This window comes from Podarcis filfolensis (assembly GCF_964270895.1).
Source record: "Podarcis filfolensis genome assembly, chromosome: 7".
Lineage (NCBI taxonomy): Eukaryota > Metazoa > Chordata > Lepidosauria > Squamata > Lacertidae > Podarcis > Podarcis filfolensis.
Window position 1 is genome coordinate 15,696,688 of NC_139603.1, and position 17,773 is coordinate 15,714,460.

The window sequence follows — 17,773 nt, forward strand, 5'->3', positions numbered from 1 at the left end:
ACTGTAGTTGGATAAAAATACAGCAGACACAGCAGACAAAACTCTCAGAGCATGACATAGCTTGAAGAGAGAGTTAGTAAAGGAAGTTTTTTTCCTCCGGATAGAGCACGACAAGGAACCCATTAAGGGTGGGGAAAAGCTAACCATATGTTCCACTAGAAGGGATACGTTTTGGAAAAACAAAGCACTAAAATGAGAATGGTCTTTAGATCGAACAGCTTGCTTTTGCAAGCAGAAGCTGGTGACTGCTTTGTATGAGCCAACTGAGCTTTTTTTATTTCTTGGAGGGGGGAGGGTGGGATAAATAAATACTAAATGTAATTGAAAACCAAGTTGCGTCAACCACCCCCACCCCCTTGTGCTGCAGCAAAATGAACGGCTGTACTGTGAGAGAAGTCTGGACTCTTAAGATTCCTGGCAGATATTTCTCTGCCAAACTGGAATGCGCTTGTTAGGAGTCTCAGCCAGGAGTAGCCAGCATGGTACCCTCTAGATGTATTGAACTACAATTCCCATCATCCCCAGCGAGCAGGGCCAATGGGTGAATGGGAGATGTAGTCCACAAGATCTGGAGTGCACTGTGCTAGCTACCACTGATCTAGATTAATAGTCTTCAACTTTGTCTGACCCAAGATTGGTGGGACCAGCTTTGTATCCATAGCTCCTCCCACACCATCAAAGCACAGAATGATGATAGTGATGCTCATGTGGTTGACTGTAGGCTAGGATGGTCTTCAGCTGAAGACCAATTGCCTTAGTCCATGGGTAGGCAAACTAAGGCCCAGGGGCTGGATCCAGCCCAATCGCCTTCTAAATCCTGCCCACGGACAGTCTGGGAATCAGCATGTTTTTACATGAGTAGAATGTGTCCCTTTATTTAAAATGCATCTCTGGGTTATTTGTGGGGCATAGGAATTTGTTCATTTCCCACCTAAAATACAGTCTGACCCCCCACAAGGTCTGAGGGACAGTAGACTGAAAACGTTTGCTGACCCCTGCCTTAGTCAATATGGGATATAATGTCAAACAAATTGCAGCAATTGTGTCTCACATAAAATTTTTAGAGCCCATCTTTCCATAACATCAGGGGTATACTGATATCACACCCCTGAATATTCCCCCTTTACTTTTTTTAAATAGCCAGCTATCTTTTCTACTTTTGCTGTATAAACATGACTTGAAACAATTAAAATATACAAACAACTAAAAAAACCTGCAGCAGAGTCCATCTTCCTATGCATTTTGGCATAAAAATGTTTTTCGTATGACTTAGTGGTGAAACAATATTTTGAGACTGTCTGGGTCCCGTATATGAGCCTGGGAGCCTGGCATGGATTATGCCAAGATTGTGCCTACCCAGGTACTTGGTACCCATGAATTAAGGGGCTAGTGAGAATGCTGGGTCTACCTTCACCCTGTTGGTGCCAATGCACATGTTGGCAATGCCATCCCTGGGTTGCCGAAGTGTTACCATGAAGATACCATGCACATACATGAGCCCCCTTCCAAACTGACAGAGAACACATATCAGCCAGGGATGTGTGGCTGGCATTCACCTTGGTATCTAAAAGTTGAGCCTAGACTGCATGTTCTTGCTAGGCCCTTCAGAGATTACTAAAACTACAGAGGGACGCAGGTGGTGCTGTGGCCTAAACCACTGAGCCTCTTGGGCTTGCCCATCAGAAGGTCGGTGGTTCGAATCCCCACGATGGAGTGAGCTCCCATTGCTCTGTCCCAGCTCCTGCCAAACTAGCAGTTCAAAAGTATGCCAGGGCAAGTAGATAACTAGGCACTGCTGCGGCAGGAAAGTAAATGGCATTTCCGTGCACTCTGGCTTCCGTCACAGTGTTCTATTGCACCAGAAGCGATTTAGTCATGCTGGCCACATAACCTGGAAAGCTGTCTGTGGACAAATGCCAGCTCCCTTCGCCTGAAAGCGAGATGAGCGCCGCAACTCCATAGTCACCTTTGACTGCACTTAACCATCCAGGGGTCCTTTACCTTTTTACCTATAATGAAGTTGAATTGAAACAACACACAATTCATTTCTATACTTTCTTAAGCTGCTTTAAAATTAGGATTTCCAAATGAGTTCAAGCATCTTTGCTCCTAAGCCCATCACACATTAAATAGAAACAATTGAAACCTGTTAACAAAATTCTACCGTATGGAACACTCCCGTTCAGGGTTCCAGCCAGCTGTGCCATCTTCCAGAATACTCCATTCTATTTCTCCTCCTAGTTTTGCATTTTCCCTTTAAACAGCCAGTCAGCATTCTGTGGCCACTGGGCATGAACTGCTAAATTCCATTAGTGGGGGTACCTAAGCAAAGCAAACCGTATGCACTTTCACTGGGAAAAGCTGGTGGTCCTAACAGGAGAAGACATTGCAGCGTTATTTATTTGCAACATTAAAATTCAAGTGGCATAGCTTGCAAAATAATTGCTCACATCACTGTTCAGCATTGTATTAAATCTTGAAAAAAAAGTGCAGCTTGATATAATTTAATATTATTCCGTTTTCCTCATATAGAGCCATCATTAGAGCTAGAAGATGCTCTTGTGTGTGGACTTGGCGGCAACACTTGCCTTCAGCAGTAAAGAATGCAGTTTTAAAGTACTGGTTAGAGGATCCAGTCTTCTTCCTCCTTGGCCTCCATATCATGGCTTTACAATGAACTATGCTGTGTACACAAGCTGAATGCCTGCTTGGTATTCCTCAAGGTAAGGGCCACTGTAGCATCAAATTGGCATGCAGTCTCTGTTGCAGATATTAATATTGTGCAGCCTGAAGCGACTGGAAGCATAAGAAGTGACTGCTTTTGGAAGGAAACATTGTCCGTGCCCATAAAAATATTATTCACACTTTTACTGGCAGAACTCTTCAGAAACAGAACATAAGCATCAAAGATAAAAGCATCAAACATACACTCCATACAATGTCTTGTGCTGTCCAGCACAGGCTCAGTATCTTAGAAAATACAAAATAGTTCAAGTAGACCTAGAAGCAGCGGTCTGTCTCTCCCCATAGCCTGCTTTCCAGCCTCTGTTGGCCTTAGGCTGTTTATTCACCCTTCATGAGAGCTTCATTTACATCCTCACAGAGTTTGGGAGACAAAGACTCAAAGGCAACTCCCTTTCAAAATGGAGATTTGTAACTCAATACCTTCATCACATGATCAAAGGTTCACTCTTTAAAAAAAATTTAGCTTTTCAGATTTTACAATTTACGAATTTACAAACAATTATCCAACAACCAACATAAAAAGAGAATTCCGAAGGATCTCCTGAACTCCCCCCCCCCCCTTGTGGGTCCTTATATTAGCCATTTCCTCCTGCATCTTGTCTATTAATCCAAATCTTTTAAATCTCCATTATACCCAAAATTCAACATTAAACTACAAGTGGTATTCCAATCCTACTAATAATTTTAATGGTTTATGAGGGTTTTTAAGGATTGCAAGAAGATCAAACCTATCCATTCTGAAGGAAATCAGCCCTGAGTGCTCACTGGAAGGACAGATCCTGAAGCTGAGGCTCCAATACTTGGGCCACCTCATGAGAAGAGAAGACTCCCTGGAAAAGACCCTGATGTTGGGAAAGATGGAGGGCACAAGGAGAAGGGGACGACAGAGAACAAGATGATTGGACAGTGTTCTCGAAGCCACCAACATGAGTTTGACCAAACTGTGGGAGGCAGTGGAAGACAGGAGTGCCTGGCGTGCTCTGGTCCATGGGGTCACGAAGAGTCGGACACAACTAAACGACTAAACAACAGCAACAAGGTAAATTATATATTTTCCCCATTCCTTATTAAAATTTTGGTCTTCCTGGTTTCTGATTCTTCCAGTTCGGCACAGTCCATTAACTTAATCTGCTACTCTTCTCTGGTAGGGACGCTGCCTTCTTTCCATCTCTGGGCTAATAACATCTGAGCAGCTGTGGTCGCATACATAAATAGTCTTTTCTGATCCATTGGAATTTCAGCACCCAGAACTCCTGAAAGAAAAGCTTTGGGTGTGTGTGTGTGTGTGTTTTTTTTAAAAAAAGGTTATTTGAAACTTTTTTTTCAATTCATATTATATCATCTCCCAGAATTCTTTTACTCTCAGCACAGAGTAGAAAGCAATCAACAGTTACTCATTAAGGCATTAAGAAGCTCAGAGGCCTTTTGAAAACATTGGAAAAACCCCAATGTTCCCAATTATATATAATGAATTGAAACGGATGTTCAATATAACTTTGGTAAAAAAAAAACCAGAAGCTTTTCTTTTGGGAATTATAGGGACAAAACTACCTAAATTGTATAGAAATTTATTTATGTGTGCTACTACAGCAGCAAGAATGCTACTCACCCAAAAATGGAAAGAAGAGTAAGTCCCAGCAAAGGAAAAATGGATACAAAAACTTATGGAATATGCAGAAATGGCGAAACTTAAGATATCAAGATAACAAACATTTTATAAAAGAATGGAAATTGTTTATTGAATATTTACAGGTAAATTGCAAACAGATAAAAACAATGGCAGGATTATTGTAATAACCTGCAGTTTCCTAAGAGTATATATTTAAAGTAGATAATTAAATGAGCAAATTAAATGAATTGGGATATGCAGAAGATATCAAAAAATAAATTTAAGGAACCACAGAAAGAGGGGGAAGGAAGTCAAACTTTGAAATGTTAAACTAATGTATAAACCTGAAAAGTATAAATAAAAACTTTAAAAGGGGGGGAAACCCAATGTTGGCAACACACATTCAGCCATTTTCCATTTTAAACCTTCATTAATAGACATACATTTTCATTTCATTGTTGATTAAACCAGTTATACCTAACAGTCTCTCCTCTCACAGGGATAGCATGCTGCCTGGTGACCATGTGATCTTGATCTCACCTTTGTCTTTCTCTTGAAGTTGAGGACAAGAGTGGACCACCGGCCTTTGGCTTACCTGGCTGACACTTGGATAACCACTGCTGTCACAGCACTGAGGCACTTGCTGTTCTCCTGTTTAAGAGCATGGTCTGTGTTAAGAGGTTTCTACATGAAAGCCCAATGACATCTCATCTCACGGGATAACAGCTGGCAATACAAAAAGGTTTACCTCCCACATTAAAGTCCTATTGATTTTCCCAGCCCTTGTCAAGAAATGCCTCTCCGCTCCACAGTGTAATAAATGGTGGCATGAGGACTTGCCGAAAACTTCTCCAATTCTCACTCTGCTTTCAGAAAGCTTAATATAACTGTGGGGTTGAAGAAATTGCTAAATCAGTGATATCTCAAAGGAAGGGGATTTTCCGAAAGAGAAAATAGGAAACAGGTATGCTTCTCACTTGCTCTTTAAGCATGTACAAATACTGAAAAATGCACCCAAGCTTGCAGTGTTTTCGTAAACTTTTACGGTATGAATGAAGATGAGGTAGGAAATGACAGCAACTGCCAGTACAAGGGGCCTCCTAGCACCACCCTATTTTCCTCAGGTTAAACCATGCAGAAGTAAATACACTGCAGAAAGATTTCTACATCTTATCTGAAATAAAGTAGTATTACTCTCAGAGACATCGCTAGATTTTGCTGCCACCAAGTGGTCACCCCTCATAATAATTATTGTTATTATTACTTACAACAGCCTGTTTTTGAAACTGGAAACCTTAAAGGGCCACAAATTGAACAGGCCAGCTATTTACAGAGTACATGCTAAATTTTTAGTTGCATCCACAACTTCGCAAAGGCGAGACGTGACCTAAAAGTTGGAAGTTTTGAACAGTAAAGCATGCATTGGATTATTTTTAACTGGATCTGCAATTGGGGCAAAATTGCTGTGTTCAAGCAGTTGAAGTTCCTGAAAATCAGACAGATGGGGACATCATCCTTCAGCCTCAGATATCTTGGGTGGAAATTCGAGTTACCTAGGCCCAGATTCTATTGACACCCCTGTCTGGGATTGGCAACGCCTGCCTGCCTCATGTACGTTCTATGGTACCCTTCCCAAACTCTCAAATTCAAATCTCACATCATCAATTAATTCAGTAGATAGCCTTTGGCAAGGCACTTTTCTTTCAGCCTAGCCCCACCCGATTTGGCAATAGGGGGATAATGGCCACTCCGCAGAGCTGTTAAAAGGATTGTTGAAGTTGAAAGAAAGGCATGCACTGAAGGTGCAAAAGCAAATGCTTCAGAATGCCATGAAAGTGTTTCAAACTACTTCCACAGCCTAGAATGAATTATATTTTCACCATGAGGTGAAGCAGCCTGAACATTCGAAAGCGCTATAGAGATGCCCGGTCCGGTATTGTAACTGTTAGCTTTGGAAAAAAATCACAAAACGTTACAAAGCTTCCTAAAATGTACAGACTTGGGTGGTGGTGAAAGGGAACCTTTATCTTGTTATAAATAGAGGCCCCCAGACAAACCCATTCAGTTTGGTCAGGCTACATTTGATTGAAGACCCAGCCATTCTCTTGTGGATCAGATGTGAAGGAGCTATACCTACCTGGTTAAATGACAAAGACACATTGGCGGCGGCTGAAGAAAGCCACAGAGGCCTTTTCTTCCTCTCCCAACAAAATCCAGCTACATAATATACAACGGTCCCAGTGTGGTACATCACAAAAACGTAACAGCGCAGAATGAATTCCAAGGCTGTGAAGACCAGCGTTCCATAATAGATAAGCACACACTTTGAAAAGCATTTATGATCCAAGTAAAGGAAAGTTTCCAGCGGTGCTTGGGAATTCTCAGAAACCAGAACAATGCTGAGATTTGTGAATGGATAAGTCATTTTGTTAGTTCCTAGGGCTGGTAGCTCTCTCCATCACCACCCTGACCCAGGAAACACCTGCCCCTGATCCTACCCCAAATCAATTGTTAATGTTATTGCAGTCATTGTATTATAGAATAGACAGCAGCTGCAAATGAAAAATAAGGCAGAGACAAATGTTATTATGACATGTCTTTATTTGGCATGGATAGGAGGACCACCTACGCAAGAGGGATGTTTACAGGACCTTTGCCATGAAGGTAGTTTATGGCAGACATTACTGATGAAAGCCTTTCAGTTATAATTATCAAAACTATGATCCAGCCCTGCCACTGATTCTTCTTTTTAAGACTACTAACCCATTACTCATGAAATAAATATTTGCTGATAGCAGCATTGCATCTCCCCGCACCCGACATATTTTCTTTTCAATGTGGCAGTGCTCAACATAGTAATAATGTAGATACATGCACAAACGAAAGCTTCACAATTTTCTTTGCCCGATAAGTCCCGTCAGTCAGGCTTCAGTCTCGTGTTTGACTTTTTCCTCCACCCCGAATAGAATAGGTTCTCACTGTTGCTCTGCTATCACCTTCTTGGAAGCTTTTTGCCTTAAAATAATGATAACATCTCAAGAAATCATATTCACCCTTCTTGACATCTCTTGCCAGACAAGGATATATAGGGCTCATTTGGTAATATTAGGAATCTGCGAGAGTTCACAGCAGAAATAATGGCTTGGCTGACAAGTCAAAGGTATGAGCCTCTGCTTCAAATGTTTGCTCTAAGTGGCAATACACTACACGTTCTTATTATGCTTATTGAGAATCATGCTGAGGAAAATTGTGGGAACTGATACTGTGCATTGGAACTGACACGCAAATGAGATCCAGTGATGAAAGAACCTCAGGAAATGCTTCAGTGCAGCGTGGAAGCAACTTTATATTTCAGCATTTGCTCAAATATCCATAGCCCATCCCTTCCATCCAAATTATTGCCTTCCAAGCAAGGCAACACACAATCCACCATTTTCATGGAACAATTTGGCAGCTCTCAGTAAACAATGAGTACACATAGCAAACATCGAATTTTTGAATCGGCAGCTCCCCACAGCTTCAAGGCCCTACCAGTTTTTTGGCCCCACACCTTTACACTCAACCCCAATAAAAATACAAAAGTTATGTTCCCCTACAATAGAACACAGTGGCCTGCTTTGGACAATTGCCGCTCATTAAAAGCCAAGATATAAATAAGTATTTTAGCCACACGCATAAGGCCTTTCTCCTCCCTTGACATGAATGGCAATTAAACAAGAAGTCTCTAATTAACAAGGAGTAGGACACAGTCATTTGAAATCTTGCTTTGTTCCAAAGTTCCTAAGCATGGGGAAATTGGGGGCTTTCTAGTCTGAGAGCTACACACATGGGCAAAATGCACACTCATAGGTCAGATTTCTTACCCAAGATACAATCATTCATAGTAGACCAATATTGTTTGCTCAATTGGAAAAGCAATCTTTCTCAAGAATTCAAGCTTAGGAGGGTTAGGAATGTATTCTGGTGATCCCCATTAGAAGGTGCCACATCTATCCACCAGAGGTAAAATTCACACAGTCTTCTCAAGGTGATCACCATTTGAGGGGAAAGAATATCCTAGCGTACCACAATTGACACACGCAAGCCTCATTCTAAAACCAAAAGCCTACCATTTCCATTTGGGGAACCCAGCCCATCCTTCTGGATGTTTAACACAAATAAACACTTCTGTGTGACAGTGCAGTTCACCTTTGAAATTCAATACTATAAGATGTGATAATGGTCATTAGCCTGACTTTTTTAAAGGATTAGAAAAATGGCCAAGAGGAGAAGTCTATCAACTTCCATATTCAGAGGCAATGCAGTTGATTTGATCCTGCAAGGCAAGCATCACATTCTTAAACCATTTTCCCCATAACTCCATATTCAAAAAAATACAAATGCCTTCTTAATAAGCAATGTTGCTGAAACGTGTAAATACCCGAGGCACACCTTTTTCCTGGCTAAAAACAGGAGAAACAACTTCACTCTTGTATCCAAAAGGGTTCACTTTTAGAGAGAATAAGGCTGCGTGCACACTATAAAGCACCTTCGAAATACGTTTCCCCCCTCAAAGAATTATGGGCACTTTAGTTTGTTCAGGGCTGCTGGGAATTGTAAATCTGTGAGGGGTAAACTACAGCACCCAGAATTCTCTGAAGGAAAGAATGTGTGCTTTGAATGTGCATTAAACATATAGTGTGATGTACAACAAAACTTTCCAGTGTATTCCCACTCCCTAGGAGGCCTGCTCCTGTTCATAAAGGTAAAGGGACCCCTGACTATTAGGTCCAGTCGTGGACGACTCTGGGATTGCGGCGCTCATCTCGCTTTATTGGCCAAGGGAGCCGGTGTACAGCTTCTGGGTCATGTGGCCAGCATGACTAAGCCGCTTCTGGTGAACCAGAGCAGCACACGGAAATGCCGTTTACCTTCCTGCCGGAGTGGTACCTATTTATCTACTTGCACTTTGACGTCCTTTCGAACTCCTAGGTTGGCAGGAGCAGGGACCGAGCAACGGGAGCTCACCCCGTCACGGGGATTCAAACTTTGCAGTGTATTCCCACTCCCTAGGAGGCCTGCTCCTGTTCATAGCTCCAACCAAACCTGGAATTAGAGCACAATTGTGCTGACTAGGGACAGGAGCAAGTTTCAGAACTTCAGAGAGAATAAAAGTCACAATGCTCTATGGCATTTACAGTCCTAAATTCTGAGTGTTTTATACCTATGTAACGGGGGTGGGGGACACACATTTCTGGAGATGTGAAAGGCATCACCCCTTTAAACCTAGTTGTCTTGCCTCCAAGATACGAACCATAATGGCTATGTTCTCCCTCCATCATTGGAGGCTGAATGCCACTAAATACAAGTCACTGGGAACCATAAGTAAACAGAGTACTGTTGCACTCAGGTCCTCCTATTGTAAGGTTACCAGATTGTTTTCAATGAATACGGGGACACTTTTCAACTTCAATGGATTTTGTATGGGGGCTGATTTGTAAATCCGGGGACTGTCCCTGGGAAATGGGGACGTCTGGTAGCCTTATCCTATTGGGCTTCCCATAGGCATCCGGTTAGCCACTGTGAAAACAGATTGTTGGACTAGAAGGGCCTTTGGCTTGATCCAGTCCCTGCTGTGGCCTGATTCTCTTATGTTCTTATACTTTGCTTGCAACTCAGGTGGCTGAGCGCATATTAGTGGGAATGTAGAAAAACAGCGAGAGCTATTCCGTGAGAACTTAGGGCGCTTCCAAACCGTCACTGTTTTGGGATGGGATTCAATCATACACCTGCAAATTCAGCTTGCACCATTGTAATTGATTAGGAGGTCTTGCGCAGCAAACCCACTCCCCCCCCCCAAAGATCCGACTTTTTGTGGTAGGGAAAATGATGAAATGTTGCTGACGCAAATGTTGCAAGCACAACAAATCCGCATAAGCAAATCAGAATGAATGCTCATTGCTCAGTCGGTAGAGCACGGGGCACTTAATCTCAGGATTTTGGATTTGAGCCCCGCATTGGGCCAAAGATTCCTGAATGGCAGGTGCTTGGACCAGATGACCCTTGTGGTCCCTTCAAGTCTGTGATTCTGAGAATAGCCAGTGTCATCTAATCTCCCTGCAAGAAGAAGAAGAAGAGTTTGGGTTTGATATCCCACTTTATCACTACCCAAAGGAGTCTCAAAGCGGCTAACATTCTCCTTTCCCTTCCTCCCCCACAACAAACACTCTGTGAGGTGAGTGGGGCTGAGAGACTTCAGAGAAGCGTGACTAGCCCAAGGTCACCCAGCAACTGCGTGTGGAGGAGCGGGGAAGCGAACCTGGTTCACCAGATTACAAGTCCACCGCTCTTAGCCACTACACCACACTGGCTCCTGCAAAACCAGCAAGGATGAATGCACAAGAAACGGGTTGTCTGGAAGCGCCCTTAGAACTGCACGAGTCACTGTTCTAGGCATGCCTCACTCTACTATGTCTCATCATGGGGAGGGATTATATGAACCAATCACCCTGAGTTGAGGCTGATTGGAAAGAGGCAATCCCAGTAAATCATGCAGAGATGTGGGCGTCAGTCTCTTCTGGGCACTTTGGGATCACAGGAGTCTTTTATTTCTTCTGGCACACTAGAAGTTCTCTTGCATGTGTGCCCTAGCACAGAGCTTGGGACTCATTGCGATAATGTAATGCATATATTGTTCACAATCTGGAAAGGAATTTACAGTAGTTTTAGCAATTCCTACACAGAGAGATTTTAAAACAAGACGAAACAATGCATGAATTAGTTAACAGGCCTTGAAGCTGATGTTGTTCTTCTTCCAAGTATTCGTAACGCATCATAGCTGGCTACCGTATGCATGCCACACACTACAGGGTTCAGAATCACGTCAAGGAAGCCTCACAAAGCACACTTATGCAGAAATCAGGGAAGAAATTGCAAGCTGCGTAGGAAAAGGAAAGCTAAAGTTTCTATTTACTAGTCAATTAGATGGCCAATGAAATAGCACTCCGAAAAGAAGACATTTCTCTGTACATTTAAGTGGGCAGAAAATTAAATTCTTCTTGGCCTGTCTGATCTGGGTTTGGGGGGAATGTATTATCATTTAACAATTTCTAAGCAGTGATTTCCGCCATCACCATCTCTTCATTACCTAATCATTTGTGCATTATTTCTACTTGAAATACTTCTGTTATTATGCTAACAAGTCGGGAGATTTGCAGCCTGGGCGAAGGAGAAAGGAAACTTCCACGACAACTATCTGAGCTCATCGTGACAACTTGTATCGGGGAGGTAATCAACAAAAGGGAGGAGGCTGTTCTGAGATGGATCCACAATATTAGAGGGGGGAGAAGACACAACAGCTGCCCAAGTTGAGGCTCTGAGTCAAGATCTTTGGGCAGCTGAAGACCCATGAAATACAAAGATCCCATACTCTGACCCACACTACCCATTGCCTACCACAGTTCCATGACTCACCCAAGCCTGAGCAGGGAAGGTAGCTGCATGGAAGTTGGTGGCAGAGGACAAACCAAGAACAAGCTAGGATGGTGCTCCAAGATCTGAAGGGTCAATCCTAATCCATATTCCAACACTGGTGCTTTAAGCTGCTGTCTAACCCACCACATTAGGTGGACCTGCCTTCCAAACAAGGCCTGTCCCATAACTCAGAATCTACCAGATCTGCACTTAATGCTGTTCATTTCCACATTTCTCTTCAATTATTAAAAAAATAATAATCAGGGTGGTGGCAGTGGTAGAAGCCTGTTGTTATTCAAGACAACACTGACATAGGATGCAATGCTTAGAACCCTGTTCCTGGGGTTCTGTTGCATCCCAGTGTTACTCTCTACAATCGTGGCCAAAAACATCATCCAGGATAGGGTAGGCAAGTTTCTGAATCAGTTCTCAACGGCTTTCATGATGTTCAATGATACAAAACAAATTAGCTGCTCTCCTCTGACACTCATGCTCTGAGTTGCCCTGACCCCTTCTGCAACTTCATTGGTGGGGGTAGGAAAACTCCAAAGCAAGATTAGGGTGCCCCACATATTTTGTGAATCTAGATTATTACCACGGGAAGAAGCAAGAAGATGTTGGACTCCCGTTTTCCAGGGAAGCCCTGTATCTGCCACATCTGTCTCGTTGTGGTCCAATGATCCTGACGAATCTTAATTATTTCAGATTTTGAACAGCAAGGAAAGGATTGTTGCTTCCACAACACTGTCCTTTAGCATTGCAGAGGCATTTACATTTCTTCAGTGAGCTGAAGGTGGAATTAAAAATAGGTGGTTGTATGAAGGAGATCATACATTTGCCCAGCAGAACAATCCCTCTTCTTCATTCATCTCCTCAATCACTGTTTTGGGGTTCTCCTAACCTTCCAGAGCTGATTTTAGGAGGGTGCAGTGGGGCATGGGAAATGGGGGTGTCCCTTTGCTTTAGAAGAAACTGTTGCACTTATTTCCACAAGTGCAATTATTCATTTAAATACATCCCAGAGGTTCTACACAGTATTTAACACATTATCTAAAACGGCCAAGATTCTTCTATATTTTTTACTCTCAAATAACTCCAGCAAGGGACCCTTTCCAATGTTAATTAAAGGCTTCTTCCTTATAAATTCTTGCTCTCTAATTTCTTCCTGTTCAGTGATGTATTTCCCTTTGTCAGGTTCTGCTCACACAGGGAAGAGACATCGTGTACTCATTTGCATCCATTAGTTTCCCCTTCTTATAGCAAAATAAGCACCAGAGTGGCTGGGGCAACCCAGTCAGATTGGGGTGGGGCAGGCGTGTGCAAATAAAATTATTATAATTATAATTATATAATTAATATTAATTATCATAATTATTATTTAAGGTGAAGGAGAAATAATGGGAGGAAATCAGTAATTTTATCTACCAGCCCATTGCCATGGAGAGCAATCCATCCCTCATCTTCCAGATATACTAAAGAGGAAATAGAAGAACAGGCTGAACTTGAAAGAAATAAACTTTCAACTGAAGACACAACTATCCTTAAAAAAACCAACAGTAGCACCTATACCATGGATAGGCAACCGGGGGCCGGATCCAGCCCAATCGCCTTTTCAATCTGGCCTGCGGACGGTCCGGGAATCAGTGTGTTTCTACATGAGTAGAATGTGTGCTTTTATTTAAAATGCATCTCTAGGTTATTTGTGGGGCATAGGAATTGGTTCTTTTTTTTTCAAAATATAGTCCGGCCCCCCACAAGATCTGGGGGACAGTGGACCGGCCCCTGCTGAAAAAGTTTGCTGACCCCTGATCTAGCCTATCCACATTGGGCAGATCAGCACTGCAATATTTTATTTTATTTTATTTTATTTTATTTTATTTTATTTTTTATTTTATTTTATTTTATTTTATTTTATATTTTATTTTATTTTATTTTTTATTTTATTTTAAAGCACTGTCATTGAGGTCTGGAAAAAATGTGAGGGGACAACACAGAAAAATTTGGAGTGCAATAATTTGGCAACAACTTCTTCTGGGTTCTCCATAAAAAGCGAATCAACAAAAGATGGCTAGTCCAAAGAAAAGAACTAAGTGTCATGTTGCACAGCATAGAGACATGGAAGGGCTTCGCAGTATCTATTCTAAACAACAAGAGAAACGTATCATCGGGAACACAATCCCTTCCCAACATCATTGACTGCTTACCATGATTCTGCGGCTAATGCCACGGAATCCCAAGGACCAACAGGGCAAAGAGTTAAAAACTGGAAGAAATGCTGAGAAGCCTCTCATCCCTCTCCCTCCTCTGCCCCTTCCTTTGCCGGCTGTCGAGGTAGTGAAGGACACTCATTACACTCATCTCCCTGTTTTTGGACATAGGAATAGTTATTTAATTCACACACAGACACAAAAGTCAACAGAAGCTTTACATTATTGGCAGGAGGCCTTGGGGGACAAGACACTGATTAATATGTTTCCCTCAATATTTACATTTTATATTTTTGCATTATAGCATTATTTTAAGCTTATAATCCTGCAGAAACTAGCAGTGGATGAAGTTTTCCTTTTTAGCTTTTGCTTTAAACAGAGAGAGAGATATCAATGCTTCAATTTTTGGAGTGTGGGGAGAGGTAAACCATCCACCACAAAGGCAGAATATTTGTGATGTAGATCCTACAGCTGCTGTTCAAATCTGCTGCTTCTTGTATGGACCGCATTCAACAACATCCAGCTAACATCTTTTGCCATGAAAATGTTTTTCATTTCACTCTGAATACTTGCACAATCACACACACCTGTTTTAATTCAAAAGCTCCTCTTTCCAGCATTTTAACCCTCCATATTTTTGTAACATCTGGCCCAAAAATGGGTTTCAGCAATATGCAAAACTTTCTGCCCTAACACGTACCATTTCATACTCCATGTATTCTACTAAAATAATGGAATTTCATCCAGCCTATCCAATGAGGGCCGGTGTTGGTTGTGTTTTAAGGTAAAGGTAAAGGTAAAGGTACCCCTGCCCGTACGGGCCAGTCGTGTCCGACTCTAGGGTTGCATGCTCATCTCACTCTAGAGGCCGTGAGCCGGCGCCGTCTGAAGACACTTCCGGGTCATGTGGCCAGCGTGACGAAGCTGCAGCTGGCGAGCCAGCACCAGCGCAGCACACGGAGACGGCGTTTACCTTTCCGCTGTAAAGCGGTCCCTATTTATCTACTTGCACTTTGACGTGCTTTCGAACTGCTAGGTGGGCAGGAGCTGGGACCAAACGACGGGAGCTCACCCCGCCGCGGGGATTCGAACCGCCGACCATATGATCAGCAAGTCCTAGGCACTGAGGTTTTACCCACAGCGCCACCTGCGCTACCCGTGTGTTTTAACAGTTTCATTAAAATGGCACCTGAGTCTTTGCAATCCCAGTGAAAGTGAATTGGGGGAAAGTGAAACACCGCAAGCCTAAAGTAGGTTTCTGAGGTAGGATCACTTCAACATATTGTTTATAGACATTTAGCACCTCAAAAGCCACCTTGTATTGATACAGCAGATAGGATAAGGCGGTATTAAACTCTCCAGGTGATTTTGAGTTTCTGGAAAAAGTATTTGCATTAAGGTATCAAGAAGCTGTTATATCCTATTGTAATTAATATTACAGACCATTACAGACCTGCAGAAATTATTCCTATAAACCCTTGGTACTATACACAATCATCTGTAATGCTATATTACTGCATTAAAATTGGATATTTCTCCTTGGAGCTTTCAAAATCATGGCTATATTGGAGGCTGTTTGATCCTGAAAGAAGTGAGTTAAACTTAGCAAAGTACTTAAACAATTGCATAGGATGGTTGAACTTAGCCAGGCCAATTAAAAAAATCACTTCCATGTGCCCTGTGGTGTGCTGTTCTTTATGTCATCCCTTTTGCCCAGGCCTTTGGAAGGATAGTTGCTAATGAGCACATAGATATCCTCCTGCATTACCATAACTTTGTGAGGAATTTTTATTTGATGTTTTAAAGAGTTTTATATCCTAATGGTCACCATGATCTTGATTTGTTGTGCAAGTTGTAAACAACCCAGGAATAAAATGAAAGGAAGGAAGACTTTTCCAGGTGTATGTCATCTAGCCTGGTGAGAAGTCCTCTCCCCTCTTAATTAAGCTAGGCGGCTGATGTTCCCTGGGATATTTTCTGTTTAAGAATTGTGAAATAATACATGCTACAAATATTTTTTTAGAACATTATTAGCCGAGTGTTGCCTGTGGTTGTTCCCTGGGATGCAGCAGCACTGGCACCTAGAATTTTATGGTCAACCTTTTTCTTTTGCTTTGTATTTAAGCCTAGTTCATATCTCCTGTAGTATCAAATATACTCTGTGTTTATTTTTGTCCTTTTGGAATTTATTGATATGTTTTGTTAACTGACTTCTCCCAACCCCATGCTCTGTATTTTGAGATTTGGAACGCTTGTTGTAAGCTGCTTTTGGGCACCTCTCGCTATGAAAAGATGGCATATAATTAGACTCAACTGATCAATTCCGTATCACCAGCAATGACTTACCAAGCGTTTAATCGGTTAAGAAGTTAGCAAAACCCTGGCTTCTTAACACATTGTTCTTGGCTATTTTCAAACTCCTGAAGGGGAGGGGGGATAACTACAGAATACAATGAACCATGGAATGAGGAAAGGATGGCAAAATAAGATGAGTAAAAATCAAGTTTCATGTTGAGATGGGGCAAAGGATGTGAGAATAGAGATTAAGAGGTGACAGAAAGGGGAAAAGGAAGGGAAGAGCTGTAAAGAGAACAGTAAAGCAAATTTGCTGAAAAGAAAAGTGGACTCAATCTCACAATTATATTTAGCAATTGCATTTTCACTCAGTGCATAACATACAGGGCAAGATAAACTCACAATTCCTGGGGGGGGGGGTTTCCCAATTGTTGAGTAAAATAGGTCCTTTGCAGTCAGAATTCAATGGCGAATGAATTTCCTACCTGAACTTTAGACGTATATTTGTGGTGATTCACAGGTGAAGGGAAGGTAAAGATCAGAGCTATATATTGCTTTTGAAAATAGCATAGTGCAGAATGGGGCTCCATGATTTCCTTGTGCTGCTCAGAAAATGCAGTAAAGGCAAGAAATGTGTTCAAAGACCACATGTGGACAGGCTCAAGCACAGCCTTCACTTTGATTTTTCTATTCCAAACTCTGTATTTGGAGCTGAATGGAGAAAGCAGGAGAGCAAAACAAATTTGAAAGCAGCCAAGAGCTACATGCATGTCAGGTTTGCACAGCAGGTGACCCACCAAGTCCAGATCAACACACCAGACATGCGCTGTGGTCTGTTAGGTTCTTAATACCTCCAATTTCTTGCAGTCTCAGGCACAAACAGGCTTTTCCCCCAAGACCTTAGTGGGCCACCTTGCATAGTTGGTTAGTTGTGTTCAGCTTAGTGAGTCACAAGCTCTCCAGGCCTCATGCAGACCAAGAACATCTGTCTGGTTATCTAGAACAGGAGCTGCCAATCCCTTATCTGCCTACCTAAATAACAAAGAGGCAATAGAAACTTTCTAGAAAGGACTTGCTCTCGTCTGGTACCATCAAAGCAGATTTGCCAGTGAAATCTGCAACATCCCATACTGCTGGAATAAACAAAAAACTGTTCACATTCTTCTTCGAATGTGTTCCAATATTAATAAATTTGACTTTGTATTTAAATGCTTTCCACAAGCACACAAATGGCATTCTACAATGTCAATCACTTATCAACACGCCAATTACAATCAGTGGTTCAAAAACAGATTTCAGCATTCATTTTTTGTAAAAGTAAAGACTTCACTTTTGCGCATAATCATAAATGGAAATGTTAGATTCCTACAAATTCATGATTGTGTATTTGTGTTCATATACAAAGCAGTGTTTCCTCTGTTTGGTCGCTCTAGCTCTTGATGTTCTCCGGTGATATATGCAAGTC